This window comes from Cyprinus carpio, chromosome B1 (genome assembly GCF_018340385.1).
Source record: "Cyprinus carpio isolate SPL01 chromosome B1, ASM1834038v1, whole genome shotgun sequence".
NCBI lineage: Eukaryota > Metazoa > Chordata > Actinopteri > Cypriniformes > Cyprinidae > Cyprinus > Cyprinus carpio.
The window spans coordinates 13,886,796-13,908,409 of NC_056597.1; the positions used below are offsets into that span (position 1 = coordinate 13,886,796).

Here is a 21,614-nt window from a genome sequence, read left to right on the forward strand (position 1 = left end):
GCCAACTTCACTATGGACCTCCTCTTATTTCTCAAGATATTTTATGGGGGACACAAGAAATCGATAATACGAGTCAAAACTGTTTTGACAAACACAAAAAATGTTGTTTACACAAAAAAAAGTTGTTTTACTTTTTAGTAAAAAACCCCACCACAGCTATTAAAGAGTTATTGGGGTTTTTTTTAACGGGGGGGAGTTAAAAAGGATGAGTAAGTGGCCTTTTTCTTTGAGGGGCTGTTGGGGGACCTGTCGCATCGGCTAAATTCAAAAAACAACATCCAACAGGGACCCATGGGTTCATCTCGGGAAATTGATTGGATGGGTTAAAATCAAAACGTGGTTTTTTGCCACCCATTTGAGGAAAATGTTTCCACTGGCTAGGAAAAAAACAAAGAACATCTGACCTTGTAATTGCATTTACAGTTTCGGGAAAAGTATTTGGAAACCCTTTGGCTGTCAACATGAAATAGCCATTTTTAAGAACTAAAAAGTCACAACAAAAAACAATGTTCCACAGAAATAAACAAATGATGCTTTCAGTAACACACTATGTAGGGTGGAAATGATTTCACCAAAACCAACTAAAAACCAAAACTAGAGTCCAGGGAGGGGTCAATCTAAAGCTGGAGTACCAATCAGTGAAGACAAGGTCAGAGTCAGGCATTTGGCCCTATTGAAAAAACAATCACAAAGGGTGCTATTCCACACGAAAAAAAACGCTTTTGTCGGATGTAAACCATCCCACAAAAGACAATCTCAGAACACACTAAGATGAAAGGGAATTGTTGTCTTGCATAAAGCTGGTAAGGGTTTTACAAAAAAGCTGACCCCGAAGAGAGGATGCAACAACCACAAACAGTCTCCAAAAAGATCACACTGAACTCCTGAAAAATGTATTGTAACTGGAAGGAGGAATAGTTCCAAACGTCTGACAGTCATGCGTGGGCTGATTTGAAAGAAAGGGTCAACAAAGCTATTAAATAAGGATTTAGCATTAGTTTTCCACTCCTGCACCATTGATTGGTTTACATTGTATTTTAATTAAACACATGTAAAAAAAAAAAAAAAAAAAAAAAAAAAAAAAAAAAAGCAGATTCAAGCCGAGATTGTGTTTTGTCTTTTGTTAAAGATCAGATCAAATTTTATGACCAATTGATTCATAAAATAAGACTCCAGTAAAAAAAAAGTGGGAGGGTTCGTGGAGGATGATAATATGGTGTTAAAAAATGTGAACAAAAAGTAGAAAAAAAGCAAGGGCGAGTATAGGTTGGAGGGAAAGAAAAGAAGAGATTAAAAAAAAAAAAAAAAAAATGGGAAGACTATGGAGTGATTGCCTTCACCTATAGGTTCTGGCAACCGGTATTTCATTGCCAACATATAACACCTGGAAATTTCTGCAACCAAGTTCCCCAGTCTTTGGTGTGGGGAACTCTGCTAAGGGTAACATTTACCAACATACACATTACAACACACACAAAAAAACTATTTATTTAACAGAGAAAAGAAACAAAAAAAAAAAACACATAAAGCATACTGGGTTACCTTGTAGCGGGAAACGTCGAGGCCCAGCATGTGTTCGGTTTCCTGGTTTAGGGAGCCTCCAGCCATAGCTTTGGGCATTCTTGCGCTCTGCCATTGGATCTACTTACACACAGAAATCGAACTCATTAAAGTCACTGCCCTAAATCAGCAGGCCTTAAACAGAGATGTGGGAACCCTATTTTGCTTCATTCTCAAAGGCTGTGCTCTAATCCTTAGCCACATAGACTTGAGACTGCCAGTGGTTTTTTTCACTGTAATCTAATCTCATTTTTGTGTTTACACAGTTTTGATTTGGGGGCCCACGGGGGTTCATGGGGTTGTGTTGGATGGTTGTTTGTGTAGCATTTAGTTCTCTACCCTGGAAGGCAGATTTCGTGCAGACTTGGCGCGATGGCTTTGGCAGGGTGGGTGTCACACCCAGCGGAACACCAACATGACATTTTTAATATCCGGGTAAACGGTATCCTTTAATCTCGCGCTACATATGCAAAATCCCTGTTTTGCTGCACACAAATAAAAAACATCAAAACATTGATTAAATCATATGTAAACAGCTGTTTAAAAAGTCAACATGAAAACACATTTTTACCACCCATTTCACTCATAAATCTGGTCATATTTTCCAAAAAGGGATTACCGTACTTAGAAAAAATGCAGGGGACGTCACTTTATTTTGTCCATAGGGAAATGATTAGACCCCAAAAAAAAAGTTTTTACATACCCAGAAATGGATTCCAGTCGAGATATTAATTTTTTATTTAAAAAAAAAGAAAGAGATTTAAGACAATAAAAGACCAGGAATGTGGCATAATTAACAAAAAACAAATATTTGAATTGCTTGTTAAAAACGTTAAACAAAACAACAACAACAAAAAAAAAAAAAAAAAAAACATATTACATCAATAAAAAAAACAGTGCAGATGAACAGACACTTGATTATAAACAAAAAAGAGTTGTGAATGTGATTTTGCTGGTGTATTTGTTGTGTTTGTGCCTGTGCTAAAGGACTGGCCCTCAAAAAACACCCTGATGTGATGATGTTTTTGCCTTTAGTTTTAAAAACAGAGACAAATCAATTTAAAAACAGTGGGTACTATAAACAAACCCACCCCACATTTCAAGCAAAACAAATAATGCTGGAAAATATAACTATGGATAAAAAAATGCCCAACACACCTCACCTACTACAGTATATAGGGCAGGTGCACACGTGGCTGTTGGGTGATGGGAATGAGAGTCTCTAACACTTCCACCACCAGGCTGTATTACACAACATTCTTTAATATTTCCGCTTAAAAATAAACCTGATTATTGAAAAAAAACACAATGACCTGCAAGAGACTACAACCAGGCAATTGATGAGAATACAAGTAACAAAAGGGTAAATCAATTTTACCTCTCTCTGAGAGCCCGGAAAACAGCCCATCAAGGCAAGCAAAAGATAAAAAAAAAAAACATGATGAGGGAAATACACACAATAAAGCCCATTAATTGAAACACAAGGAAAAAACAAATTTCTGCATAAATCATTCGCAAAACCCCTTTTTAAACATAAAAAAACTGTCACACAATTCAATGCAACAACGTGTGCATTATTAAGGAGTGACACAGAAACACGTTCTGTTGTTTGTATTTTCATAAAATGGGTTCCAATGTGTACAGATATTTTCAGAACAATGTGCATTACAAAAGAGAGCATATTGGCTATGGCAGAATGCGTATCTTAAAACTGCTGAAACTTGCTGTGAAAATTCTCATTTCAAGAAAAGATTCATTTTTAGAAGCATTGTATTTTCCAAACCCCACAATATTACCGTATGAAGAGAAAATAAGAGGGGAAGAGAGATAGGAAACAAAGGACCAGCAGGGTGTGACGAAGGAATTCAGGGACATTTATCACAATGTAATGTGACACCTCAAAACATGATGAGCTCTCGGTGGTTGTGCAACAGTAAAACAAAAAAAACCATGAATATGTAACACGTGTGATACCATATTTACACAGACAGAGATTTTAAAACAGAGATGTTAAACAGAGATTTTAACTCAGTGCACTCAAATAATGTCCAGGAATTGAACCCCAGGGCTGGTAAAACATGTTCAAAATGGGTAGTTTTATAGTACCTCAGCAGGGATTTCAAAACACTGAAAAAAACGTGGCTGGAGGGGTGAAGGGAGAAACCACAAGGAGGTACAGGGAACAACACAAATGGACAGGAGAACAGAACCCTGAGGTTCCCCTAAGGAAAGTGTGAAAAAAAAAAAAAAATGCATGGTTCTAGTTTTGCGTAGATGTGTGGGATGGTATCAGAGGGAAGGCCTGATCTGAGGGAACACACACGCAAGGAAGTTGCAGTCTCTTTCAAATGTAACCCATTTAGTGACGTGAAACATCTTTGCCGTGGGACCTACTTCAATAACTGAACACACAGTACTAGGCCACAATACTATCCTCACCACAGTAAATAAACAACCACAATACAGTTCATCCATAATTCCTCTAATACTGACAAAATCTCCTCCTCCTCATTCACACCATCTGGAGAAATTCCATATAGGGACCCACTCCACCTTCTAAACAGTCCTACTAATTCATCCTTTCTCACTCCAGCAAATACTTCACCTGAAAACTACTTAACAACAACAAATGCCATACTGTAGAAAAAATTGGCTTACATTTATTCATGGCTACTGTAAAAGTTAGGTGACGTTATAGAGTAAATAATAAAAAATGCTGGGACATAAAAAGAGAAAAAAAAAATACTCACATCTATTAAGTAATGTGTTTTCCTGCTATAGCATTATGCTATGCCAGAACACCCCTCTTCTACAGATTTTCTCACCTTCCTCGTCTCATCCTCTGCTCTGTTAAAAAACACATGCAGCTCACCTCTCTACACTCAATCTTTCTTTTTTTTTTCACCCCCTTCTCATTTTTGCTCACTCTCCTTCCATCCAATCCCAGCATTCCCTCTACCCTCCCCCTCACGTTTCGCTTTGTCGCTACGGTAAAACACCTCCTCCAGGGTCTTGGGAGGAAAATGTTACTGATGGGCTTAGTGTAGTATTAGCATAGGAGGACACAATGATCACATGTGAAAACACATACTTACACATGCAGACTACACAATAAAAAAATTAAAAAAAAAGCCCAGTCTAAAGTATCATTCCTGTTGAGCGACCATATGAACAGTGCCATCTGCTGGTCAGAGTGTAGTACTGATTACACTCAGTGAGGCAAAACTGTGATTCAGCATCCCTGATGAAGTAATGCTGCAGTCCACCCCTGCATCATTCACACACACTCACACACACATACCAGTCAGCTCTTCAGGGACTAAAGCACGAAAAGTAAAGCTCTTCGGTGTGTGAGAGATTCATATCAAACATTTGGGATGACCTCAGAAACACTCTACACATACACATAACGGGCAGCCCCTATAAACAACTGGATTAAACTTTCATTAGCACTTGTCTCTCAGTCATCAATCTTTTATTTCTGTCCTGCTTTCACTGGGGTGACTTCTTCAATCCAGAATCATTATATAGTGACCTTTAGTGTGAAGAATCTGGAGGTGTCTCGATATCAGAATGCACAGACACAATAAGTGAATTTCTTGCAGAGTGTACAGATAATAAGTGCATGAGGAAAGTCACAGGTGCACGGATGCTGACGTTTGCAGATCTCTAAAATCTCTAATTAAAATTAAATGCAAAGAAATCACAGAACAAATTCTACATGCAACATGCTACACTTAATAGTCATGATATAAAAAGGAAATATTCTGTGAATAAGGTAAACTGTCAATTTCAACCATTTTTTTCCATCATTTTTTGGATATTCAAAAGTTTAAAAAAAATTTAGTAAATATATATGAAATACTGCTATTAAATACTGATATTTATAACAATGTATGTTCAGTTGGTGCATTCACATGGCAGTTGTTACATATCATTATTCCTTCCTAATGATTATTTAATGGAGAAACAGTGAGGTTACTCTATTATAAGTTTATTATAATTATATTTATTATTATAAGTTCTTGTATTTTTGTACATTTAACTTATCACATTTAAATTTTGAAAATACTTGGCAACACTGGCTGAAAAAAGTACACTTTTATAAGCCCTTTAAAATGATAAATGTTGTGATATATATCAACTATTGTAAAAAGGCTGAAAATACTGAGATATAATTGCTTATTATTTAAATATATAGCACTTTCCCTGAAGCAAAAAAAGGATTGTAATGTTTCAATTTACATCCATTCGATATCTTTTGTAGGTCAGTTCAGTTTTTGAAATAAATGCTCTTTATCTGATTTAACCAGGCAGAAACTGCTTATTCAAAAAGATTGCAAAGCTTTGAGTTAACATTCAGTGGGTCACAGAGATTAAACATTATTAGTGTTGGTAGAAGACCAGTCAGCCGAATAGGATCAGCAAAGTAGAAAATTAGCTCCTCGTAAATAAGACCCTGATGATGTTTGTGGCAGCTGAGAGCAGTAAAGTTTAAACTGATATCAAATTATTTTTTGCCCCATCTGTGCAGTTTCCAAGAGAATTTTGGAAACACCTCCCACATTTTCATAAATAAAGAGTGAGATATTAATCATTCAGTTTTGTTCAGTTTATCGCTGTCATTTATTAAGCATTTCATAAACCCTTCATCATTTAACATTTTCCCCTTAACTAACCCATAAAAATACACAATGCCATGGCAACCAGTGCTTACCTTCCATTATCGCGGGCCGACGCCCCACACGCGGATGCTTGCGATTGGCTGATAGTGTAGAACGCTACGATCCATCGGGTCAACCAGATTCAGCATGTTATTCTCCAGAATGAGGTACATATCCTTCCCCTGGACACACAAGTTCAATGTCAGAGGTCAAGATAAGGGTTTAGTTTTAGAACCTAGTGAGCTTTCTAGCTGTCCAATGCCTACATAGACAGCTGCCTTCTAAGGCATCATATAAATAATGCTGATTAATAATAAACTGTGCTTTTTGGTATCTAATAGTGGTGTAATGGTACTCGTATTTGTATTGAAAATTTAGGTACGGGTCTTTTGGTTTGCATGTAAAAGGTTTAAAGGTTTAAACACTGCATGAGAGTATCTTTATTGGAAACTGCCGGTTTTGAATATTGTTACTTTTGATAAGAAACAAAGTCTCTTCTTTCAAGTTATGTACATTTCTTTAGGAAATTCAAACAACAAATGCTGTTTTGACACTGTGATGTGGCTCGACAGATTGCTGTATAAAATCCTCAGTTCAAACAGCTGGACTCAGTACCTCTGAGTCTTTATTACTAGTTTTAATGTGAAATAAACATGAACGAACATCTCACCTCATGTAACCTCTCAATCAGTGTTTAGACCGGTGAAAGACATCAATAAAAATCTGCTGTTAATTGTTACCTTATAGTAATGTAAATGTGCTCCCTATAGTTTAGAGCAGAAGCTAAGGTAGATTTTTACCCCTAAGAAAAAAATTATTAAAATAAATAAAAGTTTAATATAAAGGTATCTAAGAAGCATTCTGAAACCAATCAGAAGTGCACCTATGATGCCCTAAAATACTCACCAGGTTTTGGAATCAATGTCAAAGGCTACTATAAGGTCTGAGGATGCTTGTGCATCCTCAGTGTGTTGATGTGTGTTGAAAGTAATGAATAAATGATCAGACCAGAAAATAAAAGGCAGGAGGAGAACAGAGGCTTTCTTCCTGTGTCCTGTCACAACACATTAAACTCTCTTTCTTCCTCTTCCTCTTCTATTCACTTGCTTTTTTCTGCATGACATTTTCAGCTCTCCCTCATCTTGTTTTATCCTTTCTGCTTTTTTGTTTTATCCCCCTGTTTCTACCTTCCCTCTTTTCAAGATGATACAAGACATGTTTAGAAACATTGTGTATATTTTAAATTGAATATGCATACATGCCTTGCTGAAGAGTGTGCATGTGTGTGTCTGTGTGTGCGTGTATGTGAGAGAGAGAGAAAGCCATATCTCACCTCTCCCCAGATGCCCACAGTGTCTCGTATGTCATTCTTGCAGTAAGACAGTTGACGAATGCAGTTGTTAACAGCAACGCTGCTTTTACCCGGAGCCAAGTCCTCTTCAGCCATCTCTACCCAGCCAAGAGAGCGCACAGCAAAACACTGTAATAAAATAGCACAATCCCACTGATTAAGCACAAACACTGTGACCAATAACTACAGGGCAACTGCTACACACTTTATGCAAATGAAGAGCACAGCAAATATACGACTTAAGATATTACATATATTCTATTATGCCTCATATCCAAAATCCTCCTACTCCTCTATAGTGATAGAGACTAAACCGAGAGAACACCTCTTAAAATATTCACATGGCATCTTCTAAGAATAGCTGCTGCTAAAATGAGTAAGAAAGAGAAAGCGCATTCATACACATACATGATTATTTACACACACACACAACCTCTTAGAACAGGGTGCTGAGATCAAAAGAGAAGACCCCCTTTCACTGGAAGACCTTATAATACAAAAATTAAACATGGTTTCCTTAAAAAATATTAAGCAGCATAAATCATTTCAACACTGATTGAATTTTAAGAAATGTTCTTGAGCACGAAATCAGCATATTAGACTGATTTCTGAAGGATCATGAGACACTGAAGACTGGAGTGATGACTGTTGAAAATTCGACTTTGCCATCACAGAAATAAATAACATTTTAAGAAATATTAAAATAGAAAAATCTATTTTAAACTGTAACAATACTTCACAATATTACTATTTTTATTGTAATTTTGATCAAACAAAGACTTCGGTGAGCATAAGAGATGTCTTTCAAAAACTTGCAGACATCAAACTTTTAAATGATGAACATTGTGTAATCAAATATTTGAAGGATTAAATACACATTGCACATGCCCTCTGTCTTTTAGAGCAACTGTACAACAAGAAGACCATGCAGTGTGCAGAATTCCAATTGGACTGGAATGTGGTACATTTTTGTTAGTGATGGTTTGCACCAAAAGGCAAATGAACTAGTTTTATTGTACCTTTTTTGACCATTTTATAGCTTGGCAGCCATGGCCAACATCCATTTTCTTTAGAAGCTGAAGAACAATGTTTCGCATTTTGTGTTTTGTGGCACAAAATACATGTGACTATGCATTTATAAGCCGTTTTTGAACTGTAATTGTTTCTCATGAGATGTCTGTAAAAAAAAAAATTTACGTGGCACCTCAGTGATAAAACTTAAGATGGCAGTTTTTTATGTGGATGGTTGGAGAAAAGCAAAAATTCTGAATTCGCTTTAATAGCATTAAAATCACAGGCTAACCCCTGTAAATGTTGAAAATTCCCTACTTCACCATGAGAAACAATTACCATCCAAACAGGGCTTTAGTCTTTTGACAAAGAGGGTTCTGTTTAGTGTTTATGTTAACATAAGGGTTCCTTATTGATCCATTAAGTATATGTTTCACTCTTAGATAAAAACATCAGTAATATTAAATATAAATTTGCTTTCCATTGTATTCTTTACCCACGTCTCCAAGCATTACGTGCATGTGCATTTCTTTGAGCAGCCAGCAGATGGCAATGTATATCTAGAAATACATTGGACGCTGGAAACTCCTGACAGCGCCACTAACAGCGTTTATTAAATAAGTTTCAAAAAAAGGAAGCAAAATATCAAACAAGCAACATTCCAAAAACAAACATCCATCAATAAACATCCCCTGAATAAACAGCTAACGAAACTAGGGGACAAAATAAATTGTTTGTTAAAATCATTATTTAGGCTACTTCTTAACAGGAAGCAAAATGTCTATTTCTTTCGCCCAACCGAATGTAAATGGAATGGCCTGTTTTCCATTATTATTTTATTCTTAAGAACGCAAGTATCTATCTGTTTCCAGTGCGGAAAGAGGTGTTGCCGCAGTTGCAACAAACGTATTTAGTAGACATATGCATGTCTTTCATTTGATTCATGTCTGTCTCTTACAACAGCAAATGTTAAACCACATAATTTTGCAGTCTCTAAACAAACACCAGCCAAATGGTGTGCAAACTCCATTAAACAGTATAGTATTTATATATATTTGCTTCAGAGCTTGACGATTGTTCATTTGGATCCTGCCTTCAAGACTAAAATAAGTTCTCTGCAGAGTTGTTATCTCTGAATAGCTGCAGTATGTGCAGAACAAACTCAAGTGCCCTCACCTTGGCTTCAGGGTCACTGTTAATGCTGCTGGAATCTTCCTCTTCCACGGGAGCAGGGTTTCTAAACACAGCCACACACACAGTCAGAAGAGGTATATACATTTTCTCTCTTTCATTTATTTGTATTTATTTGCTTTCACACACCGTAGCTTGAGGGAGGCGTAGCGGAGAGTTGCGCCTTCAAACTCTTTCAGACTAGGGTCAGGGTTTACTGTGGCTGCCTGCAGATCCTGAAGCAGAGAAAAAGTAGAGTTGAGCACACAACGTATAGCAAACCCACAAATGTACAGTGTAGAGATCACGCCAAACAAAACAGGAAAGCACAGTTCCTGCGATGAGTGATTACACAAACTAAAATGAAAATGATTAAATTAGTTTTAAAAAAAGATACAGTGTGAACCCTGCGTATTTTACAAAAGGGATTAAGAGATTGAAAAGAAATGAAGAGTGATCAATAACCAACATACAGTGCAAAAATCATTTTCTTAATCAGTATTAAAATATCTACATGCATATTTTAATAAATAAAGTGAAAGTATAAGATTTGAAGTTTGTTTCTGAATTTAGATTTATGCTTAAATCAAGAAAAAACTATTTGGCAAAAGTGTAAGAAAAATACATTTAGTTCAAAAAATGATTTTTGCAGTGCAGACAGACAAAATTACACAAAAGCCACGCTGGGAAGAAAGGTTAAAGGTCAAAAGTTAAGGAAGGTATGAAGCAGCACAGGATCTCAGAACACAACTACGCCAGTAGAACATCTACAGGTAGAGCGCCCTTTCGTAGAATTTTTATTTAAAAATAATGCAAAATGCAAAATATGGGCTCAATATTTACCAGCCAGTGGGCAAAAAAATAGATTTCGAACCCTGTGAAGAACATCAGGTTTTGACAGTAGTTTCCTGAGACATTCTACTGTGTATTTGTCTCTGCAGTTCAATAAAAAACTGCCTGAGATACTAACCTTCCAGATCTCACTATCAATCTTTCCCACAGCAAAATCACTCCATGGCTGTTTCTGCACCATTATTCACACACAAACGGGGAGGACAAGGTTGAGGGGTCAAGGGTGGGAGGGTGGAGAGAGACAAGACAGGGTTGTTAGATCACTCGGGCAAGCATGTGTGTGTGTGTACAGTATGTGTACAGTATATGGCCGTTCAGTGTTTGGTTGTGATCTGATTAGATGCAGTATGGATGTTGATATCGAACTCTGTGTTGTAAAAGAATCAAAGGGATAGCTCAAACTATTTTTCCACTGCATTCTGAGAGTAAACATGTGTTGTTGTTACCTTGTCCTCTTCCCGATGGCGTGCCTCAGAGTGTCTATCCTTCCCTGGCATTATCTGTAGGGATGAGGACCGAGGCTATACACACACACACACACACACACACACACACATATACATAGTTTTAGCTTTATTACGTATGACCAATATCAATACAAATTTCAGAATATATTTAAATTTGACAATACAATATACACAACACTTCAAAAGTCAGTGAAATGTTTTTAAAGAAATTAATACTTTTATTCAGCAGGGATGCTTTAAAGTGATCAAAAGTGACAGTAAATACATTAATAATGTCTATTTCAAATAAATACTGTTCTTTTCATCAAAGAATCAAAGGAAATATTAAATATATGTAATAGATAAATAAACATTAATATGGAAACATTTTTTTTAATGTAATAACGTTTTATAATATCGTTTTGCTGTATTTTTTTTTTCAAAATAAATGTAGTCTTAGTGAGCATGAGACTTCTTATAGAATTTTTTTTTTTAAATCTATTGACCGCCAAATGTTTGAATGGTATTTTCACAATATTCCAATTAAATTATTTGTCGCACACAATGCGATACGTTTGACAAACATCTTCCCAAAATTGTACAGATAATCATTTATAAATCTGAGGAAAAAAAACAAACAGAAAAACCGTGTTTGGTATTCTGCCTTCGGGCCAGTGTTTCATTTTGTTTGGCTTCAGCCAAGAACTATTAAAAAAAACTATCAAAAATTAAAAAAGCATTAAATAAAAATTTTAACTATTTAAAATAACTGTTATATTTGAATATAGGCCTATTTTGAAATGTCATTTATTCCTGTGATCAAAGCTAAATTTTCAGCATCATTACTCCAGTCTTCAGTATCACGTGATCCTTCAGAAGTCATTCTAATATGCTGATTTACTGTTCAAAAAACATTTCTATAATTATTTTTATTATCAATATTTAAAACAGTTTAAAACAGGATTCTTCGATGAATAAAAAGATCCAAAGATCAGCATTTATCTGAAATAAAAAGCATTGTAATATTATACACTATACTATTCAAAAGCTTGTATTTTTTTTTGGGATGGGGGGGGGGTTATAGAAATGTACACTTTTATTTTGCTTTTATTTTAGAACTGTATATTTTTATTCTACTCTGCTGTTTTCAACATAATAATAATAAATGTTTTTTGAGCAGCAAATCAGAATGATTTCTGAAGGATCACTTGACACTGAAGACTAATGTCTAGACTAATGAATTTCACCAACAAATTCTATTCTATTTTACAAGACAGTGATAAAAAAGTACTTCTCAACTAATTTTCTCTATTTCTGTGAACGCAAACCAAAAAAAAAATATAAGTCATGTAGAACCCAACAAAAAAAAAAAACAAGACAAAACAAAATCTGGCCAAGACAAAACAAAATCTGGCAAGATGCATGTCTTCTTTTGTTCAGTTATTCAGAAGCACATTGCCATTTTGAAACAAACAAAACCATGTGAGGTTCTGTCAACCTTGCTTCATTTTATGCTGCAGCAAAAAGCATAGACTCAAAGGACCAAAAAGAGATTTAAGCCAACTTTTAAGGACAGGAGTAATTGAAATAAAAATAAAAAATCAGACTGTTATGATACATTGATATGCATGTTTGATCAGTTTCATTTATCTAATAAGCTCTTTCAAACATCTGAAAAAATAGTTGATAAAATAATAAGGGCTGATAAAATTCACCATTCACCAGCCACTGTGTCTGATGGGCAAGAACATTAATTTGCCACCCTGACTGCATGGTAAATACAGTCATAGCAACCTGTAACTATATTAAGCATTTACCCAGTTCCGTTTAATCCATGGCTACTGAAGTACTGTCACATCTGTTATGGCATTTCCCTGAATTTTCTGTTTCTTTTATGAACAGTTTGTGAAGTTTGTGTCTTATCCATTTATTTTCCACAACCAAACTGTACTCATTGTAAAAGCTAAACACCCAGAGAATGGTAGGATATGGCCATAAAGTATTGTCCATACTGTAAAATGGGAGCTTGATGAAAAGACTTACAAAGTAGCAGCTGTTGACAAATCCACAGGAAGGAACATTGGCGTCAGAGGATGAGGAAGTGTTTGAGGACAGGATAGGGGTAGGGTCCAGACATGAAGAAGACGGGACGGGGGCGGGGTCACACGAGCTGTCGGAAGTGGTGCTGCCTGAACGACTCGAAGCTCCGAAAAATATGTCGGCATGAGACATCGACTAAAGGACAACAAAGAGGTACAGAGAAAATGATTGGTCAATGTGGATAAGTCAACTTTTGATTTGTTTTATGTCCAGTTTGCGTAACAACATGGTTTCAAAGGGTTACCTCGTGATCTGGAGTGGGCGAGGGAGACAGGGAACCCAGGGAATGTTTGCGGCTGGCATGGCTGGGTCCAGTTGGCACCGGATGGCATGGGGCGGGTTTCTCCCACTGTGTGGTGCCCGTTGGAATGTGCCAGTAATAAATACCAGCCATGTCTGTCATCATCTTCCATCCTGGAGGCAAATCAGGGTCTGTCTGAAATGACTGCTCCCCCCAGATATCTGTACACACAAATACACAAGGTCAGGCATGGTCAACCAAGATATCCAAGACTCCTACGATTGGGTGTTATGACCAAAACCTTGTATGATGACATGAGTAAATTTAAACAAGGTATGTTTCATCATACAAGAGTTAGTTCTGGTATTCTAATCTGAATGCGAACAGTGTTCCAAGAGTGTTTATATATAGTATAACAACATTAGGATATTATACTGTTTGTATTAATTTGCATGTCTGTGTTCTCGGAAGAGAGGTGCTCCAATATTATATTCATATATTGACGATAACCAATATATTAAAAAAAAATTAAGTATTAATATCCTGTTAATACTGGACATTCAATAATATCGTAAATAATTCAGTGTCAGTGCCATCTGGTTGACACTCCAACACAGTAAGTGGCGGTTTTGCATCTAAAAGGGATAGTTTACCCAAAAATGAAAATTCTGTCATTATATACTTACCCTCATGTCGTTCCAAACCTGTAAGACCTTCGTTCATCTTCAACACAAATTAAGATATTTTTGATGAAATCCAAGAGCTTTCTGACCCTGCATAGACACAGACAGTAAAATGGTCCATGTGACATCAGTGGTTCAAACTTAATTTTACGAAGCTACAAGAATACTTTTTGTGCGTGAAGAAAACAAAAATAAAGACTTTATTCAACAATTCTTCTACCCAAAGTCACCATCTGCTAGGAGAGTACCACAATGTCTATGGAGGGTCAGAAAGCTCTTGGATTTCTTCAAAAATATCTTAATTTGTGTTCCAAAAAAGAAGGAAGGTCTTACTAGTTAGGAATGACATGAAGGTGAGTAATTAAAGAAATAATTTTCATTTTTGGGTGAACTATCCCTGTAATGCTGGTTACCACCTATCAGAAGATAGATGAAGTGTGTAGCTGCTACTGCTGCAAAATTGATACTCTACCCATACCCGAAAAAAAAAATTGCTTGCAATTGTGGGAGCTTCTTTGGATCCTTGATGTTAGCCACCCCAGTCTTTAGAAAGGAGGCTGTAAGAGCTGTAAGTACTTTTTGTACGCTTCTGCACAGTTATAGTTATTTAAGCTCACTGCTTCCTTACACTCATATTTTAAATGTGATTTATTTGCTGGGAGAAAAAACACAAAATAAAGACGAATTGGACTGATAGCTTTTTCTATAAACAATATAGAAAATATCATTATTGTGAATTCTTTTGGCCACAATAATCATGTAGTAAAATCTGATATTGTGACAGCACTAGTTCATGGCATTCCTGACCAGAGTATGTGAGTGCTAGTGACTGAACATGTGGTAATGGCCAATCAAATGAAGGGGATGTCAAATGAAGGGCATGTCAAAACATCTCAAGGGCCCCAAAATCACCTCGGACCCCGGAGGGTTAATATTTTATAAAATAATTATTTATCCTGTCCTACATATTTTTTTTTCTCATAATATTAAAAAAAAGAATTGCTCAGCCAGACTCCTAATATATGGATGTAGCAGCAAGCAGCAACCAAATAATTAAAACTGCTGAAGTCTAGATACGGAGTCACTATGGGATATGAGTGCCCTGTAATACATTGTTGCTACCATGAAGCATGGTATCTGTTCCTCTCACATGAACTTGCTACTGTTCTGTCTGTCCTCACTCAGCAGCTGGGAATGTTTGTTTCATGTTTCACATGCTAGTAAGAGTATTATTCACACAATGGAATCTGGATGAGGAAAACCACACATACACAGTAAACCACTGCAGTCTGTTACTCACACATATGCTGAACAGATTCAAGCCAGGAAACACGTCCTCACCAAAACCATGAAGCCGTGACATTCAGTGTGTGTGTATGTGTTTAAAACAACTCTACAGAGATTCTCAAAGGACTTTGTGTCAATCTACACAACACTTCCACAAAATGAATATAGCGAATGACTAACAGTTGAAAAAAAATAATATCTAACACTGTGTAATAACCAGCTAGGAAACAAGTGATAAAATCTCATATAATATTCTAAGCTGATGCACTGTTGATTTTTAGGCTTTCCTGCTGATTCCCTTTATATCCCCGACTGCACAATATGCAAAATCAGTATAAATGAGACAGATGACTGAATACTCATGATACAGCTGTGTATTGCATCTGCTAAGATCCTTAACTATGCACAAACTGGACACTTTCTATCCTATTAGGTCACAGCAACTATTTAATTAGTTATAATGGTTTATTAAAAACAATGCAGGAAAGTGTAAGTGTACATGCTATAGGTACTAAGAAAGGTGTTCCTTATGGTGTTCTTAAACAACACCTAAATAATTTGATGACTTGTTGAAGGTCACACAGGGGTCAAAGGAAAATGCCAACATGGTGGATGTACTGAGAATCACTCTGGGTTGCTCCGCTCATAATGAAATCTCATTAGTCTAAAATCCAGCTCCACATAGCACAAATATTGGCTGTGATTTCATTTTAATTGTCAATATAAAAGTAACTTTTGGCTGGAAATTTGTCTGGATAATAAATGGTAATCTCTCAATCTAAAGGATTTCAGTAAAAAGAAAACTTTCAAATTCTGATATTTTATAAAAAAAGATTAGGTCAGATTTACTTCTGTTCATTAAATTTTTGCAAGCGAAATCAGCTCATTTCAGTAGGAATCCATATGTAGATTTTGACCAACAGAGAGCTTCTTGGTTTGAAAGTGACTTTTGTGTGAGCTGTGCATCATACATAACTACATTACTGACAACAATCTTCATTTACACTGTATTAATTAAATTAAATAATGTCTATAAAATCACCAAATTATATGAGCAGGTAACAAGTGTTATTTTAGTATCTCTGAGATACTGTAGTACTTTTTATCAACATTTAAATGATTTTCCCCTATTTCCATTTTAGTAATTTTTGAGTTTTGTCATTTGTATTTTTAGTTTTAATACATTTTCTTTCAGTTTTAGTTAGTTATTTTAGCAGCCAAGATCAAGTTGTTTTTTGTATTTATTTTTATTTCAGTTAATGTTTTGTTTTTTCTTTAAATTTATAAAAATGTTTTTATGAATTTAGTTTTAGTTAACTATAATAACCCTGTAAATAGCATGTTGAGGAAGAAAGCATGAGTTGAGTAGCCTCACTGTCACTTTAAGGCATGACTCACTTCAATGAGACTTAATAATTAGCCAACAGAACTGACTTAACTGAGTGAAACAGCTATTAGCCAGCACTAGTCATGTACAGCAGATCTAATCACCCGGCATGCAAAGCGAACACAAGTTCTTATTAGAGATGTCTCCTGCACCCAAGTTCTCTTTCAGTACAACAATGAGGCACTGCAGTACAGGAACTGTAGTGTTCTTTAATACTGGGTGGCATCGTGCTGAGGTGCATTATGGGACTTATAGTCCCTAATATATAAGTGGGTCACCACAGCTGCCCGAAAACCTCATTACAGTTCAATCAAACTCTTATACAGATTCAAATACAAAGAAATAGAGACAACAATCAGGTTGATGTTTATTAATGGTCTGGATTCTTCAGCAATTTTTTTTTTTCAGGTAGACAGCATGCTAGCATATATTAACTATCCTCAGCCTAGATCTAAACATTCAACCCACTTTTGATAATGTCTCTCTCTTTCTGCAGTCTGTAAAGCATGTGGCGAGCAGAGGGGGAGGGGAGAACAGCTGTAAAATTCACGCTCACACGCGGACCCAAGTGCCATGAACATATGCACAAACTTTAGTATTCAGCACACAGTTCAACACCCTTCACTGCATCCTCCCTCCTTCCTTATCTCTCTTCTCCGCCTGCATTTATGAGCATGCACACGCAATGGAGACGCGTAGCTACATGCGCAGCACTGACTCACAGCCACACAGACACACCGACGCGCAGTACCTACCCTCGTAATTCACTATAACAATGGCCAACATGTAGTCTTTACCCAGCATCATGACTGAGCAGCCGCAAGCAGAGAGGATGACATGAGAAGAGAGAGGAAAGCAGAGGCAGAGCCGGAGAGGGACAGAGGGGGCGAGCGACTGATTGAGAAGGGAGAGGGAGAGACGGGGTGGGTGAGCATGCGAGAGCAACAGACTCTGGTTTATTTGCTGTTTATTTTTTATCCAAATCTTGCAAAAAGAGAGATATCAGCTTCCTGTCCATCCGGGACACCAGGGCTCCGCAAAGCCACCTCCCTCGCCGAACACTCGGTCACCCCGGCAACCCTGAGATCATTTTTCCTTCAGTGTCACTAACGCGTGGTCATGTGACCTTGGTATGACAAGATACAAAAAACAGTGGGAGAGGGATGGATGTGCAAGAGTTAGTGTGCTGTGGTGATGCCAGCTAACATCTGGGTGTAAAACCAGTTCGCAGCTGTCCATTACACACCATGCTGGCCGAACGGACCTGCCACACACCTGTGAGCTTTTCCTGTCTGGTGAGAGAGATTTTGACAGACACTGTGTCAATGGTAGACAGGTTTGAGTGACAGTCTGGGGGCAGAGAGGAGACTTGTTACCACAGAAACAGCCATTTTGACTCACCACAAGAAACTCCATCATTTATCCTCTGAAAAAAATTGATTTAAGCACCCTCATGGCATTCCAAACCTGTATAATTTTTCTATTGTGGAACACTAAAGGAGATATTTTGAAGAATGTTGATGTTGCTCTTTTCCATACAGTAAAAGCACATTTACATGCAGTTATAATAACAACAGCTGCATAGTCAAGCTATAGTCTTCTTCTGTCTAAGCATATAAATTGTGTAAAAATATGCAATTGAATATTTTATAGATTAAATACACATCATGTTTCACTTCAACCACTGGCTACAGTTAGCTACAGTTGCATTATCTAGGTCTGTTAATCCATTTCGACAACTGAAATCAAAAAACTTAACAGTAACCACTGCCTGTCAATCTTAAAAAAATTCAAAAAGCACCATAAAAGTAGTCCATATGACTACTGTATCCAAATATGGCTACTTCCATTGAGGAGAAAGTCCATCACAACAATAATAAAAAAACAGGCGAAAAGTACCCAGATGATGTGCTACTTCCGCTTAGATTTCAAAGTGCGCTCCTGTGGCCTCATGGGATCTTTGTTATCCCACAGGGCCACAGGAGAGGGCAACATGGTGAATGTAGTACGTCCAGATTTCAGAACCACTACACACATACTATATACAACCATACTAATGCAAAAGAAGTACCTGGTCGGAGAGTATGCGATTTCAGATGCAGCTCTAGTTTTGCAATAAATTTATATGAGGAACTTAAAAATTTAAAGGGATAGTTCCCCCAAAAACTAAAATTCTGTCAGCATCTATTCACTCATGTCATTCCAAACCCAAAAGACTTTTGTTCAACTTCGTTGAGCAAGCATATTTGGGCTTTTGTTTAAAATATTTGATGTTCTCTGTTTATGTGAGTTGATCAATCATTACATGTCAATAAAATCCTAAATCAAATCTTTTATATAAAATGATCATGTCTCATTAAAAGACTTGGAACAGACCACTTAATTTATGTAGATTGTTTGTACAATGGCTTCATGAACTTTTTGATACTTTACAGTTTTGGTGGAATGGATTTTCAATGGAAGGTAAGAAACCTCCCAGGTTTCATTAAAAATATCTTAATTTGTGTTTCAAAGACAAATGAAAGCATTTTGTGTTTGGAATGACACGAGGGCTAGTAAATGATGACAGAATTTAAATTTTTGGGTGAACTTATCCTTCAAGTCACAGAAAATCACTACAACTCACTGCAACTCTCAGATCTCAATTGTGACCTTTATTTCTACATTTCTGAGCTCGATAGCCACTTGTCACTGTCCACTTTCATTATATGGAAAAGAGAATTTCTTATTTTGTGGTTCACATCATACAGGTTTGGAATAACATTAAAGAGATTAAATGACGAAAATTAGAATTTTTAGATGAATTCTACCTTTATAAAACTACATTTTCAATTTACAATTTAAAAAAAAAACACAATATTAAACATGCTTTTAATAAGCTTTGCTCCACAGCCACAAACCAGACACACACTGTGCTGCATTTACCTAGATCACACTTCAGTGAAGTGAAAAGTCCAAACACACAAACACCTCTCTGCCAACGCACTTCAGTCAAACTGAAAACCACACAAACCACATGAGTGCACCACATCCACTACACTGGGCCAAAACACACACACACACGAAACCACACTGAGGAGACCAGCAAGCATCGTAACACTTTGAATGTGTACTACTGACCGCTCTCTTCTGGTGAGCCCAGTGATGCACTGTCCTGTGACAACGTGGTCCAGCTGGACTCCTCGTCACTGTGTGGAAGGTTCTGGATACGGTTTTAGTGCCCGGTCTGTCTTGGCTCCCGTGGCGTGGTCGGTCTTTTTTTTCGTCTCTGGTGAGGAAGAGGAAGATGAAGAGCTGACAGACAGGAGGGGCGTGTCCTCAGGGCTGTGCAGTTTACTTGGAGACGAGGGGGACAGGGATTCTTCTCTTTCTCCAGCAAAGGTTTAGTGACATCCTCATCCTGCGCACCACACATCACACACGACAGGTCATCCAGGCACGACTCCAGGTAACTCTTGGTCTTAAGGTGCTCGGGTGACTTCCTGTCTGAAACAATCTCCGTTTTCTCAGACAAAATGAGCAGGTCGTCTCCACAATTCTCCCACAAGATCCTCCTCATTAGTGTTCTCATCAATTAACTCATTCACTTCCTCATCAACGAGCTCGTTGTTCAGGTCAAAGTCACTGTGAATGTCGTCGACGTTAGACTCGCTGTCGAGGCTTAATTCCTCAACATTCCTCAACTCATCATCGATGTTGAGCTCTGTTGATTCTGATTCAGCTGTGTTTCCATCTTCGTCTTCTTCGGTGGTGTTCTTGTTGTGATCCTGTCGCTCTGCAGCTTTACGTAACTGATTTGCACCATTTTTGGCCAGTTTAGGGTTGGCTGTGGTCGCTGAAGATGGCGAAGGTGGTGTCATGCCTTCACCCAGTCCCATCGCACTCTGAATGCTTGTGAGTGCGTACTTCTTTCGGCACTTTGGGGGCGTGGATTGGCCCTGTTTGATGACATCACCACTAAGCAGTTGATTGTGTGAGGAACGCAGGCTGAGGGAAGTGGGCGGAGTTGCAGAGGGCCCGTTGTGATTGGCTACATCCACAGAGGGGGAGGGGTTATGTGGTGAGGGCACGCAGACTGACATCATGGCTAGAGTTAGAAAAAGTGAAAAAGCTGTCAAAATCACACATAAACAGTGCTTTAAACAATACAAAAAATGTTTTTTAAAGTTTTTAAAAAAAATCTGTGCAAATATTTCTAACATTTCTTTATTTTTCAATTTATTATTATTTATTTATTATTTAATTTATCAAACTAAAGCAGCATTTTGGTCAAATTTAAAGCTCTTGTTTTTGCCCAGTGGTTGATTGACAGATGAGCAAGTGGCTTGTCGCTGTTTGTAAGGACACGTCGGGACAGATTAAATGTAAACAGGGTCAAAGAAACCAATTTAAGCAATGTGAATTAACATCAACATGTACATCACCTAGAATTTTCTTCGATTTAAATGTGAAGGAATATAAAAATATGATAATACTGCATGATAGATCAACACTGGGACTGAATCAGCAATGGCGTTCATGAAAAGCTTATTTGTCTTTGCTCAAGCAGCTCTGCAGACTGTGCTGCTTCTGTGCTACCAAACTAAATTACCACATTTAAAATCAACTTAATCTGAAGGGAATTGAATGTGATTATAGCTGATTTACAACCCAGTGCTTCATACTATGATGCGATTGGGTGGAAAATTAAATCAGGTTCATGCTAAAAAGATGAGCTGATTTTTGCTAACACTCAAAGAGAAGATTCATAGAGACAACACATGCACTAGGAAAGAGGATGTATCCAATCTCACAATAATCCAACATATTACATGAAGACAGATGGATACAAACAGGGCTCCAGACTGTGACTAAAAAATACA

The 21,614-nt window shown here is 37.1% G+C and overlaps 1 pseudogene; it reads right to left on the reverse strand.

Annotated features, from left to right (window-relative positions):
- Window positions 1-2,726: 2,726 nt before the first annotated feature.
- On the reverse strand, window positions 2,727-20,889 carry LOC122135746 (annotated as a pseudogene).
- Between the last annotated feature and the right edge of the window lie 725 nt (window positions 20,890-21,614).